A 15,679-nucleotide genomic window follows, 5' to 3' on the forward strand; every position below is an offset into this window, starting at 1 on the left:
CAAGTGCACGCTTAGTTTTCACAGATTATATTCAGTGTGTATTTGTCTGGCATAAGTTACTCAGCAATTTTGAGAAACTTGACCACAAAGTGTTATCACCAGTGGAGATTTTTCTCCACTGAACATGCAAATGCAACTTTTTTCTCAGAAAATGTGGTTTTATTGCTTTCAGATACAATTTGAGGACAGATTCCTTACACGCTGACGATATTGATGTTTATGTTATTTGGATTGCAATCCCATAACATATTGCATCTATCAAACAATTACCTTGTCACTAGCTCTTTAGAGTCTAGAAATATGTATATGCACAAGCAGCTTTGTTGATGCTTGTCATTCCCCACACAAATAACTTGCAGCTGGGAAACTAATAGCCTAATTTGTACCTTGTTGGGCAACAAGATTCTCTGACAATTCGTTGCACAATGGAAATCCAGACTTCCAAAAAGTATTTTTGCGTGCTTCCAGCAGATTTTTGTTGCATGCTAAACCAGGGATTGCATCCCTGAATATACACTGTTGAAATAATTCTGAGTTTTGCTATTGACTTCAGCTCAAGCAGGACTGAATTTAAATTAGCACGTAACTGGCTGTTTAGGTAAGTCTCTTGCCTCAGCTGGCCAAAGCCCTTTGTAGACAGAGGTAAAGCTCTGTCTTTACTCAGGGCCTGGTATTCCTAAATGGCATAGATTACTGTAATGTTCAAAAAACACTCAGGAAAAAGGCTTACAAATCTTAAAAGAAAACAATCGCTTTCTTTAGCTTCTAAAGAAAACAAGAAAAAGTTCATCCTCTTTTTGTCCCATGTCTCTTTCCGGAACACATTCTTAACGAACAATTTGGTGTATATGCTGATTACTGTTTTTTCCGAGTGTGTCTGCACACCTAGCACAGATTAGAAGTAGAATCCTCAAAAGATTTCTTTACAGGACAGATCAAAAGTTCTTCAATATGAATTAAAAGAAAATTGTCCATTCAGGCACTAAAATTCCAAATTTTTCACTTAAATTCAGTCAAAACTGTTCATCTAAACTGTTAATACATTCAAATGGCACCCCAAAACTGTCCCATGGCAGACAGCAAGCACTCTCAAAGGTTTTATATAATTCTGAGGACTGTAATTCAGCACTAGCACTGGCACTCTTTAGCAGTACCATGGACAGAATTACATAGTTTCGATTTACATATACCTTAGTCCTGGCCCAAAGTGCTTAACCACATGATTAAATTTAAGCATACTTGTAGACCTTCTGAAGCCAATGCAATCCCTGGAAGAAATATTCTACTGTGAGGTCCATCCCCTACATCTCTTATTTTCTTCTCTTTGCTTTCTCTAATCTAAGGACTAGACACCTTATTCTTCCTGACATAAAAGGGCTAATTTCTACTATGGTCACGTAAAAATCGTTGTCCTTATCATCAAAATAAAATAATCAAATAGCTGAACACAAGAAGCACATTGATTGCTTGAAACCTATTCCTTCACTTGTACTCTGTCTTTTTTTAAACAACTGTTTGGAACAAGGATTTTGTTTCTCAGTAACCCTGTGAAGTAGCTGGCATTAACTTGGCATTCTGAAATTCTAATAGTAAGAATAACAGCTTTTCAAGATTTATAAAGCAGAAATACTGTTTTACTTTGTTCATTACCACACTGAGATCACCATTTTACTAGTGACTTACTCAAAATTTGATACTGGAGAGCATGACAGCCTGTTAAGTTTGCTAACTGCTATTTACAGGAGAGAGTGAAGGAACACAGACAGAGCGCTTCTGTCAATCCTCATAACAGTAATGATTTCTACCATTGTAGCAATTTTACTAGATTGATTTTAGATGTGCTTTCAAATGCAAGCAGTCAAAACCTGCTCCAGAGTCAACCTTGTCTCCAGTAGCTTGTCAGATTGCATAGGGAGATAATGGATTGACATTATTACTTCTCTTGGCCAAAGGCTGTTGGGTACAGTGTTCAAGGTCATTCGTGGCTTACCTCTGCATCCGTAGGGTGATGTAGAGTCTTGTTCAGCTGCACTGATGGGTTCATTGTTCTTGTAAGGCAGTGACCAATGTTGAGCAGCTGTCTGAAAAGCTGTTTGATCTTCCCACTGCTTTGCAGGCAATAACGCACTACTGGGGAAAGGAAAAAAAACCAAAACGCTATTGAAAAGATTTATCAGCAAATGTAGTAGAGCCACACTCGACCTCTGTATCTTCCTTTGCTCCCAAAAGGCAGCACATGTAAGGTATTTCCTGTCTTTTATGTTACTGACTGGAATGCATCATGAAGTCAAAATTTGCAACCTGCTGTCTGTTTTAGTCATTAGGCATAACTTTGTCTCTTGATTAGAGCTGCAGCCAACTGTTCACTGTTGTAATGCATATTTTTTTTTTTTAATCATCATGGCCCCCAAACAAATAAATAAATTAAAAAAAGCAGCCTGGCCAGAAGCTGAAACTCACTCATCAGCTGAGACTGCTGTCTCTTACAGTATCTTATTTCTACATCAGCACATCACACACTGCTCTGGACCACCAAAACATTAGGCACAGAGTAAACAGCCTCCAACTATTAATTAAGGGCCAAATTCAAAAGTTACTGAACAATAATTAAAAGCATCTCCTAGATTTCAAAAGAGCTGATCAGCCCCAAAACTTGTCTCACTTGTCTGCAAGAAAGTTGGCAGTTTATAGGCTGGGACTTGGTTCTAAATTCACTCATCTGTCAAGAATATGCATTCATTATGATGTTTATACCATTTTTCAAACTGATGTCTACTCTTCTGATGCTGCAGAGGCATGTCACAAATTACGAATTTAAGCTGTTGTGTTATTTTCTCCCACTGTTGCATTTTGCAATGTTTTGTTCACAGAACAGTTACTTGGTATCTTAACCTCTGACCATCTTTAAGGTCAACTGAAAACAATTTGCAAGGATACTAAAAAGTATATATAGTGAAATATCAGCCCTGTTATGTTTTTGATTCCAGTAGACAGTATACAGTTACTACTTATGTGCTCACTCCACTAACGATTGTTACATGATTGATCCGAAAATACCTTATAGCAAGGTATTCCTATATGCTTCAAGTCAACTGTTTTGATCACTGGTTCACGTTGGTAGTAACTGAAAGATCACAGTAGTAACTGTCTGATGGGCTGGAGTTACCAGTTTGGTTTGTAAAATATGCACAGTTAATAAATGTCTTTAAAATGAAAGAAACCCCTAGAATGCCCCATCATATTTATAATAATGTCTTCTGCAGTAGTAATCCTAGGTGAGAAAACAAGAACCAAAACAGGCACACAAACCAAACCGATAGTCAATTTGAAAACTAGATTGGTGAGAGGTGCGTACCTTCTGGCTAAGGAGAAAAAAACAGAAAGCAGTCTGTGAGGCTGCTCCTCCATTCCAGTTATAAAAGTTTATTCCATGAGGAGCAAAACTTACAGAACTTGATTTCCTATCTATTTTTGCCCTCTGTCCCCTAAATCTCCTTCCCAGAGCAATACCGCAGCCATCTGCTGCTCTTCCCCTGCAACAGCCTATGCCGCTACCACGTGCGGTAGTTAGTCTGGCGTTGGAGAGACGACGGTCGGCCCAGCCAGCTTCTGTCAAACAGCCGAGCGACCTGATGGGGTCTCACTGTCCTTCTGCCAGCATGCGTGCTAAAGTGAATCTTTTTCTTCTATCCCACTCCCAGCGCTCATAGATCTGATGGGCAATTAAGGTGATTAAATCCTGTCTCAAATTTGGTTGAAATTGTTGAGATATTTCCAAGGTTATTAAGGGGAAACTGGCAGGCAGATTGGGAGGCGGACTGCACATGGCTCCCTTACTAGGTTAAAAGCAACTCATTCCTCTCATTCAACACCAATATTCATACCCCCTCAATTAGGATTAAAAGAGTTTTCAACCATGTTACCCTAGAATTCAGCAACTATTTTGAAATTATAAGGTAATTTGATATTTTTTGGTATACTAATTTGACATCAGTCATTACGAGCAAGTTGAAGGACCTAAAGCTTAACTCTTCCAGTCATCTGCAAAAGCAGCTGTGTCATTTATCTGTGTTCTGTCTTGTAACTCAGAAACAAGCTGTGTTATTTTTATTTATTTATTTGACATTACAAGACAGAGAAATCTAACAGAATTATCCTAGTCACATTAATACTCCAAAAGATAAGAAATCTGCCAGTTTTCCCTTTCAGTTAGAAATGTTGGTTTGAAGGGAGGAAAAATACTGAATTCAATTCTTCAAAGCAGGCGTTTCAGGTTTCCCTTTTTAGGAAAAGTTGCATGATCACAGACATAAGTCAACTTTTTGACTCATGCATAAAAGGATTTAGTATTAGAACTGTTCCTGTCCAAGAACTTCACCAAGAGGTAGCAGACTTTAATGGAAAATGTCTGGACATGCAATGCATCTCTGAGCCTCTCTATTTCCGGCCTTTGCCTGACCATACCCATTTACCCTTTAAGTCGTGAGCTGCTCAGTCCCTCAGCTGTAGGCTGCAGGCTGATAGCCTAAATTATTCTCTTGGGAATTACTTCCTCTAAAGCTTGAAGAAATTAATTCTCTCTCATTTAGCTCTTTTAGCCATGGATTTTCTCATTAATTTTAGGCAGACAGTAAACAGTTTGATCATTTTGGAGAAGTTTTCCTAGAGAGAACTACAAACGTCATTAAAGCAAGAAGATTCTTGGGAAAGAGGCATTTTTTTCTAATTCAGTTAATTAAAAATTGTCTGAATACAACCAAAAGAACCATAAAGTTGGCATGACTGATAGTTTACTAACAAATTATTTAGCTACTTTACGATTTACAGAAATTTACATTTCCACCATTCACAAGTTATTTATAAAGCTTTATGTCTGGTTTTAAAAAAAAACCCAAAAAACAAAAAAAACCCCACATCTCCAATACATGGCAAGTCATCATCATCCTTCCATACTAGAAATACTGTTTCTAGTATATTAATCAAAGTAGCTACAGAACTGGGTGGGCAGGCTGGAGACTGGGCATTTGGCTCTGGAATTGGCAACAGATGCCTTCTTAGGGTCCCTTTGACATTTATATGATTTGATTGATTTTTTTAGTTGTAAAGTAAAACCAAATCATGTATCCTTTTCTTTAATACCCTTTTCATTGCCTGTGAATTACATCTCTTCTGGAGTTGCAAATGACAATCTTAAATTTCACATCCAAATGGGATTTGAAATACTACACAAGATGCATATTTAATGCTTTACATTACTACATCTAATTTAAGCATGCAAGCATACACACTCCAGAGATTGTATCAAAGTCTTCACTTACATTAAGTAGCAGCAAGACTTGTTCACTGAAATAGACAATATAATTTTTCCCTACTTGGAGGCTGATTGACCAAATTTTCAAATGTCAAATCTCAAGCAGAGGCATTAGTCATCTTTTTGTCATTTTAGGTAAACTGTGCCATTCATAACTCTGCTAATCACAGCCACATTCTCAAAATATAGTTTCAATAGTTTTGAAGGGTCATGGTATAATGCAGGCACAAATCTTTAACTATTTACCCAGCATTCTTAAGTCACAAGCTGCCATTACAAAATATCCTAAAGCGAAGGGATAACAATTACATTTCAAATCCATGCCTCTCACTTTCAACCATCTATGTGAATCATCAAACAAACTTCATGATCACTTGCAAATTACCTAAAATTTACAGTTGTTACCTGATGGATATCGGAAGAGCAGAGGTAGGCATGCAACTTAACCCAGCAATGTCCAGGCCTCTTTAAAAACAGGCTGTACATCTAAGTCAGTTTTTTAATTAATAGGTAAGCAAATGTCACTCCACATAAACAACTTCTGATGGACAAGATGGATGACTACAAAAAAAACCCCCAGTGACAGTTTGACAAGACTGAATCAATGATGCCAGTCAGAAGTCAGAGGAGGAGGTTAATAGAAGAGGAAATCTGTGAAGGATAACCAAAGTTATTTTATTTTGTTTATGTAGGCCTTACAGACCCCACTGACATTTCTGTGCAATTTTAGTCGAAAAAATCAAGATACATCTAAAAAAATTAAGTGATTTATGGGAGCTTGGATAGTAATGTCAGCATAGAATAAAGATATTTTACTATCTTATGTATTTTTGTGTAACTTGGAGCAAAAGCAATGTGTATCTTCTATAATTTGCATGGATTATATAAATTACTCAGGGTCCACAAACTAAAGCAAATCTGATAAAGAAAAAACTAATCCTATTTTTCCTTTCATCATTGAAAGAAATATGACCTTGTTGAGGGAAAAATAAGACTGATGCACTGAAAATCATTATTATGAAAAGGACTGCTGGTCAAATTGCAAATAATGGCGTGATTCAGTCCACTCCTGTTAACTATGAGATAGGCACTGTTTAAATTCACAACTTTTCAGAAGGATGTAGCCTGCTGCCTATTCATCTTTGCCACCATCTAAAGAATTAAGAGGGTGGCTGGTGATGAAGAACAAATTAATCATATTTATTGTGACAACCACGACTGTTATAAAACAGATATTCTTACAACACATGCTAACGTCCCCACACACTTTTTTTCCCCCTATTCAAAACCTGTTGAACATTCAGTTCAAGTCCCCTGAGACAGAAGTGCAGAATACCACTGATTCCAGGAAGAAATTTCCATTTCAGATAGCTGCGATATAAGTTATTTGCAATACAAACAGCATACCAGTTGCGCTTCTGTGTCTATATCTACTTTTGTTCTCAAAGCCGAAGTTACAATGTTATGTCTTATAAATGGCTTTGAACTGTCTTCAGGGATAACCAGCTTGTAGAAAAATAGCTAACTGAAAGATATTTATCTTTGATTTAGTTCTATATTTATTTCTTATTTGAAAACTTACTCTTTAACGTGGCAGTGGTTGAGGACAGGGAGCAATGAGGAAGTTTCTGAACCAAGATCAACTCAGAGACAGTCAATATGAAGTTATTGTTAGAGCTAGTATTTACAGTTTTCAGATGCGCTTAACAAAGACTGCTAAAGGCACGTCTGCAAAATAACGTGGACTGACCAAAGCAGGAAGGCTTTGAACTAGGAAGAATTCCTGACACACAAACTCTTGCCTTGAAAGCAGTTCATTGCTTCACGTTGTGAAGCATTAGCTGCCTTCACCCACAAGGACAGTCGTGGAAGAACAGCTGTACCACCCCTGACCTTCGCTGGCCCTGCAGCGCACCACATGAAGTCTAACCAAGCGGGTGCGCAGCACCCACCCTGCTCCTCAACTCTTTATGACACTAAGCTATGATCTCCCACTCTGGGCTATGCAGTCGCATTCCTATTAAATCACTGTTGCCCCACAGATACATCACAATAACATCAAAGTTCCTCAAGCAGAGAAGCTATGATAAATGGCTAAACTATCATCTGGCATCACCCAATCTAGGTCACAAAAGAACAGTTACAGACAATTGTTTCAGTCTTTTCACACTCCCTTATATTACATTAACCAGAGGCTAAAAAGCAAATAGCTGTGCTACCCACATGCGTTGGCATATTCTAACATTTCTTAAATGTTGACAATTTAACATTGACTGCTGTAGTGGGTCATTTTGAAAAGATCTTCCACACTCATTACATGATAATAAAAACAATTTGTCTGCCCTGTGCTTCAGTCATCTCAGGCAGTTAAGTGAATACAAAGTTTGGGAAGGAGAAATCCAGGTCACCGCAAAAAAACAGATTCTGTAAACTGAGCTGAACTCTTAAAACTAATTCACATCTAACACTGGCATCTCACTTCACGGTGAACATGCAGTCCCTTGCAGAAGAGTCGGCTGTACTAGGTAAATGGCAGGAATCAGGATTCCTAAATATTCTTCCCCTGCCCTGCTGGTGAAATTGGTGTCACCACATCTCTTTAAAGCTAAAAATACAGCCTGTCTTGATTTGGTACCATGCACTATTAATGAGAGGCTGTCCTAAGCTCACAAGGTCCATCATGAAACAACCATGACAGCTGCATTCTTGCAGAAAAAATGCAAGGAGGGTAATGATGTTACTCTGTCATTTGCTCCTTTATGACTGTCAGAGGGCCAACTGCATTTTATGCATCAGACATCTGAACTGCTGTAACACTCAAACGGAGATTACAAACAGGTTTCTTGGAGCAAAATGGACACTACAGCTTTGTTGAGGACTCATGGGGATGGGGACAAGGGTGAAAAGGAGGACTGGAGGAGAAGTCTGAAAATCTTTCCTAAATCCATCCATAGGCTTTATGCCAGGAACTATATTAAATTCAAATTCTCTGCTGATAGTAGTGAAAATATTGCCTTCAGGCAAACTTCTTACAGAAAAAGAATGCTTCACCCAGCAAGGACTCCCACCGCTAAATGTTTTGGACGTAATTTGTTGCTGAAGGTATTATAGAGGAATCAGTCTGACAGTCAGAATATTGGAAAACAACGAAGTTTTGAAGCAAGACCACTGAAGAAAAATGTCTCTAAATGTTGAAGCCAAATTATTCTCCTTTGGATAGAAAACCAGGGGCCTGGTCTTTATCTAAAGTAAGTATTTGAATCATCTGATCCACACACTGTAGCTACAACTCATTAAGTATCTACTAATTACAGCTTTCAAAGATGCCACGTAGTTACACTAGGCAGCCCTAGATGTATTGAGTTAGTTTTACAAACAACGCGCCTGAGAAACCCTTGGGTTCTTTTCCACAGTCAACAACTTCCATAAAGAGCCCTCTTCATTAATTACAACCACATCTTGTCCTTTTTATATATGAGAAACACTACAATCCTTATAAAAACTATAAAATTGCCAATGTCCTTTAGGGATGCTATTAATCAAGGCATTCTTGCATGTTTTCCCTTCACAACTGCCTTGCCTAGATTTCACTGCAACAGTTCACTGGTTTTTAACCAAAAGCAGAATGGCAACGTGCAGCCATACCAGCAGCCTTGAGATTTTGATTTCAATGCAGGAAATGTTTAGCTGTGATTGCACTTGCAAGGGGGAGATTCTGAAGTGTTTGCAGGCATTATTGGCAATATAATGATATATTTGTCAAAAAGGATTGAAAATAGCTGCTTAATTTTGAAAGCAACTTTCACATTCTTTCTTTTCTCTCTGTCCACTCCAAGACAAGCAGGAAAGAACTGGATTCTTTTTGCACTGTCCCAAACCAGCTGTATTTCTTTAAGAAATGAGACAAAATTCCTGGGCAATACAGAAAAGGTGGGAGGAATGAGAGAGAAATTATTAGTGGTTCACAGTGAAAACAGTAGACTGCATCACGAGAGGTTTTTTAGAGTCAGTCCTACATCCAGGACTATTAAATATTTTTATTAATGCCCTACCTGATGGAATAAAAAGTATGCCTCTTAAACTTGCAGACAACATGAATCTGGGAGGAAATACAATGGAACAACAGGGTTAAACCAAAAGTGATTCTAATTGAAGATGTGGTCTCAAAGAACAAGGACAGCTACAAGATATTACTACATTTATGAAGCTACAGTATAGTTCAGAATAACAAACTGTGTCAATATGGGACAAACGACAGCAAGTCCTTAGAAAATGATATATAGGTTATAGCGTGTCACATGCTGAACAGGCATCAACAATACCACACGGCAAAAATCCCAAATACCATACTGAGCTGTACAAAGGGAAATAAAACTTTTAAGCCTTCGAGTTATTTATCGCCCTGCTCAGCTCAGCACAGCTGAGAAAAAGACTCAGTAGGAGCCCTCAGGTACAGTACTGCGTCCAGATTCATGTACTGTAATGGAAAGATGTGGATCAAGTGGAAAAAAGACAAATCATTAGAAAACACAAGCTCTGAGGAACAACTGACTCTTCAGCCTGAAGAAAATCGAACTAGTGAGGGCAGATAAGTTTTCAAAAATCCAAAATGCTGCTCCAAATAAAATAATATTAGGTTATCCATGTCCACCAGGGATAGGACCAGTAATGACATAAACGGCAACCTGGAATGTTTAGACTCATATTATGAAAAGCTTTATAACATTACGGGTAAGTGATTGCCTAAGGAAACTGGAGTGCCTTTATTATTGGAGATATTCAAGGACAGATTAAACAAGCATCTGTTAGGAATATTACTGTAAATATCCTGCTTGGGACAGGAGGATGGATTAAATGACATCTTGAGATCCTTTCCGGTTGTCTGACTCTACAGCTCTATAACCTTCCCTTCCAAGTTACCCACCCTCCATTTTAATAGCCTTCTGTATCATTTTTAAACTCCTTCACAATTCTCCCAGGAACTCTGTGTGAACACACTTGTGCCCCCTGAGGAGCTCACTGAGGAAGACTGGAATCTTAGTTACTAAGTTTAAAAAACAAAAAAAAACCCTCCAAAACCCATGATTGTTATAAGAGAGGTAAAAAAGGAGACAAAAGACATAGGATAAAAGAAGACAGCAGAACCAAAGTAGTTGAATTATGAGGTACAATCAGGATATACATTCTATTAGAAAGTTGGCAGAAACCTGATATTTTTAATTTCTCAGTAAAGTTATTAGACACTTGTACTGGACTACAGAAGTAAAAATATTTCTGCCAGAGTCATAGCAGATTTAGCTGAGTTGCAAAGCTAATCTCTGTTTAGTCCATGTTAGACAACTTCACTCTACACGAGCTAATTTAGTGCTGTAGTAGACTATCTTTAGCATATCACTAAGAGAAACATTTTTCAAGGTGCCTAGAGAACAGCTGAGTGTTAGAGGATAAATTTGGCATGCCTTATTTGTCAGGTTTTTTCTGATACGTAAAATAGGAATTATTTAATTCAGATTCACTGCTTAAGGTCTTAGTCTGTTATAAAGCCACCTGAGCCTTGACTTCAGCAGCCCACATACAGGCCATCGGTATTGTTATCACAGAGAAGAGGGTCAAAAGTGACCTTGGTTAGTCCATTCCCCTGCCCAAAAGATCCAATTGTTATCTACCTCACTTCTGAAGCTTTTTCCTTGTGGTTAATATACAACTTAGAAGAGCCTCTCCATTAGTTTCTTTTTTTCCTGACTTCTATGGCAAAAAATACAAGAACTGGACACAGTTCCAAGAAAGAAGAAATGATCACTTACTGCCCCTCACTTAGCACTGGGCTAATTTCTACACCCCATTACCCAGCACAGGAAAAGGAATTATGAAGAGTGGGCAGATAGAAACTAAAGACAGAAGCTGAGCAAAAGGTGAGAACTAAGGAACTGGTAAATTGGGGATGAAGCTCAAGATACTTAAGAGCTAGTAAAGCTTGGCTATGATCATACTGCAACACCTCCAGGTCCTACTAAGAGAGCCATTGGTAACTACGAGACGAGTTTGCTAGGCTGCAGGATACACTGCGGGGTTGATCTCCTCTCTTTGCACACAGGGAGAAGGCGGCTGAATAGGACAAGCCAGCAATGCTGTGGTTCTTCCATGTGGTTTTATGGGGCAGTTAACTTTTATTACCTGATAATTACTGAATAAGACTTCAGACAAACTGACTCTAAGGCCCACATGGCCACAGACTCATGTGGGAAGTCAGCTCACAAAGATCATACTGCAAGACTAATGTTTCAAAGGGGAAAGGCAGTCCATTAGAAAAGCCAAGTTCAAGAATATGCTTTAGCCATTCAGGAATACTACAGTTAAAGAAAATAAATACCAACTCTCAAGAATAAAAAAGATTTTTGCAAAAAAGAAACCAAAGAATAAGAAGCTGTAACTAGGTACAGACCACAAAGACAAAAGGAACAAAACATTTCAAAAATAAAAAAGCCCAGAGGGCAGGTGAGCAAGGATTAGAAGACAAAGAGTTGTCAGTGAACAGAAACATAAAGAGCTTTAGAGCTGAAGTGTGAAGGTTAAGATCCAAGCTGCAGAACAGACACTTACTTATAATACAACCAATAAAACTGGTCTAACAAGAAGTATCAAAGAAGCGAGAAGAGACAGTCTTAGAAGAGGAAAAAAGAAGAAACATTGAACACACATTTTTCAAAGCAGAAGCAGCATAATCCAGAGGAACAACAGCTGTTGCTTTAAAATATTCAGTATTATTAGCAAGAAAATTGCTTGATTTTTTTTTTCCTCTTTATTGTTCACTACTATAGCACTGGTTCTTCATATAGTCAATAACATGAAATATCTGTGAGTAGAAGCCACTAATAATTGTAAGATCAGCATTAGCATTCTTCTGTGTAGAAGCTCTGCATATTTTGAAATATGAACATTTTGGGAAGCCTCAGACTATTTCTGTAAAATCATGCCAGTTTACTAGTTTGGTCCCTGACAGAGATGTGCAGACCTCTCAGTTTTCATCCCGTATACCTGGCTTTAACTTTGTTTAAACTTTAAAGCTAAAAAGATATTAGTCCTAAATCATGTGATAAACAGATGCCAAAATCATATAATTTCCAATCTCTCTGTTCATTCTTTGCAATAAAAAGCAAAAGCTATGCTTGATTTACTGTGCACTCTACTGTTGGGAGAATCCAGGAACATGTGGGATCAGTTTAGGTCAGGATGAAAACCCCATAATTTAGCTGAAGAGTGGCTTCCAAACTAAGCTTGTATTTTTTCAGACTATATTTATAGTGCAGTTAATATGTACCAGTACACCATTAAATGTCTTAAGAACTAAAACAATGCTATTCTTTATTGGGAGACTTTTTCCCCCCTTATTTACAACTAACCCTTCTAATATAATTCTGCATGAATCGGCAACAGACACAGTATTGGGTCACCATCCAGTTCTGGTGGTTGCTAAGCTGTCTACAAACCGTTCTTGTGGCTTGTACGAGAACACGCTCTTCCGTTCTGCTCAGCATTGCCTCTTGATTTCTCTCTAACATACCCAGCCTGGCCAACACTACTGCTCCCTTATTAATTTGAAGCAGGAATAAGATTCTGCAGAAAGCAGAAGAGACTTGGAATGAAAGTTAACCTCCAGATCCACCAGGAGTGGATGAGTCTTAAATAGGCTGACAAGAAGAGGGAGACAAAAGCTACAAAAGGTACCAAAAAAAAAAAAAAAAAGAAAGAAAAAAAAAGGAAAAAAAACAGCAAAAAAACCCCAAAATAATCAGCCAACCAAATGAGCTAAACTAACAGCCTTGAAACATTACGGGGGTAGTACATGCTCCTGGCTAGAACACAGGACAGGGAGCGGGAGGACTGACTCCGATTTCATTCTCCCACCACTAGGTTTGTCATATAAAGCTCTCTCTTCCATGGGTTATTCCGTCTGTGTAATAAAGGTGCACTTTTGAAACATTCTGATATCTACACAGTGTCCTCAGCCACATGGCATTGTTTGAAGGTCTGATTATTTCAGATCCTACTGCATTTACACAGCAAACTAAGAGCGCTGTGCAGCAGACAAATTGGACATGAATCAGGGATTTTAGTTAAACATATTTATTAGAAGAACGGTGCTCTTAGATGAATGCTGAGACCCAAAAACTTGTTATCTCAGAAGTTACTGTCTGCAGTGAAAGACATGGTGACAGCAATGCTAACTGAAAAAGCAGCCAACTGACTCAGTATCTCTCTTGACCAACACTGGGACCTGCTGAGTTCAGGAAGCAGTGGAAGAATGATCTTGTCACAGACTAAATCAAGAGAAGCTTCTACTTTGCTTTGCATAGAATCTACAGCAGTTGCAACTTCCACAAAGTTATTTGAAACATAAAACATGAACTGAAAATGAACTATTGGAAGATATCCTTTTTGCTTTGGTTCCTTATACCACTTGAATGTGTGCAGAAGATATAGTCTGTGTATTGAGGGGTTTCCTAAGAAGAAAATTATACAGACAGGAATAAGTACACTGGGATTTACACAGACAATGCATATGCAGTGGCAGGAAACTGCCAAGTTGTTATATGCACTGAGGAAGTAGTCCCTGATGCCTGACTGGAGAGCACTGCAGTATTCAGTGGGATGCACTGAAGGGCAACCAACATGACAAGCATCTTAGGTGCTTCTCTGACTTTATCAAACTTCATCAAACTTTGACTAGTGATGTCAAAATATTTTCAGTTCGTAGTCATGAAACGGGCAGCAAACATGAATGTTTACTACTTCATACTAACATATGTTGGTCCTCAAGAGGCAAAATACTCATCTGTTTCCAAACTGTGTTAGAAAAAAGTATCTTTTTCCTGACTCTGCTTTTGAAGTGTGTAAACAGAAATCACAGCTTTGCAGGACTACTTATCTCTCTGATATTTCTCACTACATAAGGGCTTCTGTTCAGAACGGTAAGGGAAAACACAGACAATTTTCAGCATGTTAAACAAAACTGAGCCTTCAATCAATGAGCTTCAAATGTGGATTTGTTGACAGGAAAAACAAACAAACAAACAAAAAACAAACCTTGACACATCGATAACATTTTAGCTGAAAAGAAGCTCAGACACTGCTGTGATGCAGGAAGCAAAACGCCTGCCTTCTAAAAGCAGTTTTGCTATTGCTTCCCTGAAATCAACAGGAATAATGACTGGATGTGGACTTCACTTTCCAAAGACTATGTCTTCAGACCCAATAAAAAAATAACATGTTAAATTATTCAGTGATGACAGACAAACCTGAAGTCAAGCAGAAACCTTTTGCTGATACTGATTAAAAGAAGAAGGAGCAGTGTAACTTATCTGATTAGCCCACTATAGTCTTAATAGCATTCATGAAAATAGCAGGTACTTCCGTGAATGCAACTTTTCAATCTTAGCACAAAGAAAGCCAATAAATTGAATAAGCTGCAACTGTCAGGGATCCTACAGAACTTCTGGGTGCTTTAAGATAAAAAATGACCTCAACCATTTCACTACTGAGTTATATTAAATCATAGATACGAGTCAACAATATCATGCTGCTGGGAAAAAAAGGAAAACTGTTCTGGGAAAAATAAACAGAAGTACCATCTGTAAAACACATGGCATAATTTTTCTATTTGACTTGGTGGTGGGAAGCACACTGCTCAGCTGTGGGCATCATAATTCTAGAAGGATGTGGACAGAATGGAAAAAGAGAGAGAGAAAACAGAGAATAGGAACAAGGACCGCAAGAGGTCTAGGAAAGATGACTTATTAGAAAAGGTTGAAGGAAATAGGGCTGCTAAATTTGGGGAGCAGAAAAGCAGTCTTAAAAGTTCTTTGTAGTGGTCGTCAACTGTGTGAAGAGTTTCTAAGTAGGAGGGAACAGTTTCCTCCACACATCCCATCCCTTTAGATGAAACTAAGCTCACCAAAGACCATAGAGCTACTCGGGACTGTCAGAGACACAATTGAGGCAAGCACCCCAACCATAACTTTAACTACATCAGGAATCTGTGGAATACTATTTGGCTACTTTCTGAAAAAAATCAGTATGATCTCGCTAGCTGATACGTTCTTTGTAGACATGTAAATGTTTGCTCTGAAGTTCTCTTCCCTTGTCACCAAAGCTACAAAGTGCTCAGCATTTCCTTCTGGTGTCCACCTGGCCCTTTCATTTCCAGCTGCTTCACTTTGATCCTCCTCCTTTCTGTTTACTGTTATTAGCTCATTAGTGGTTTGCCTGTCTTTTTCCTGAGTCTGCTCCTCAGGCTGTTGGGAAATGTAGTGGGCTCCCTTTGTCGACTGAGAAATACATTGCAGTTCTTTGCTAAGAGCAGTTAAAGAA

General features: G+C 38.4%; 1 protein-coding gene across 1 annotated transcript in view; it reads right to left on the reverse strand.

Annotated features, from left to right (window-relative positions):
* PRDM5 (PR/SET domain 5) overlaps nucleotides 1–15,679 on the reverse strand; it is a 197,110-nt gene that overhangs the window by 1,166 nt on the left and 180,265 nt on the right. Inside the window, exon 41 of the mRNA XM_064510639.1 lies at nucleotides 1,991–2,130. The gene's annotated coding sequence lies outside the window, so the exon portion shown is untranslated. The remainder of the gene's footprint in view (nucleotides 1–1,990; nucleotides 2,131–15,679) is intronic.

Source organism: Dromaius novaehollandiae, chromosome 4 (genome assembly GCF_036370855.1).
Source record: "Dromaius novaehollandiae isolate bDroNov1 chromosome 4, bDroNov1.hap1, whole genome shotgun sequence".
NCBI lineage: Eukaryota > Metazoa > Chordata > Aves > Casuariiformes > Dromaiidae > Dromaius > Dromaius novaehollandiae.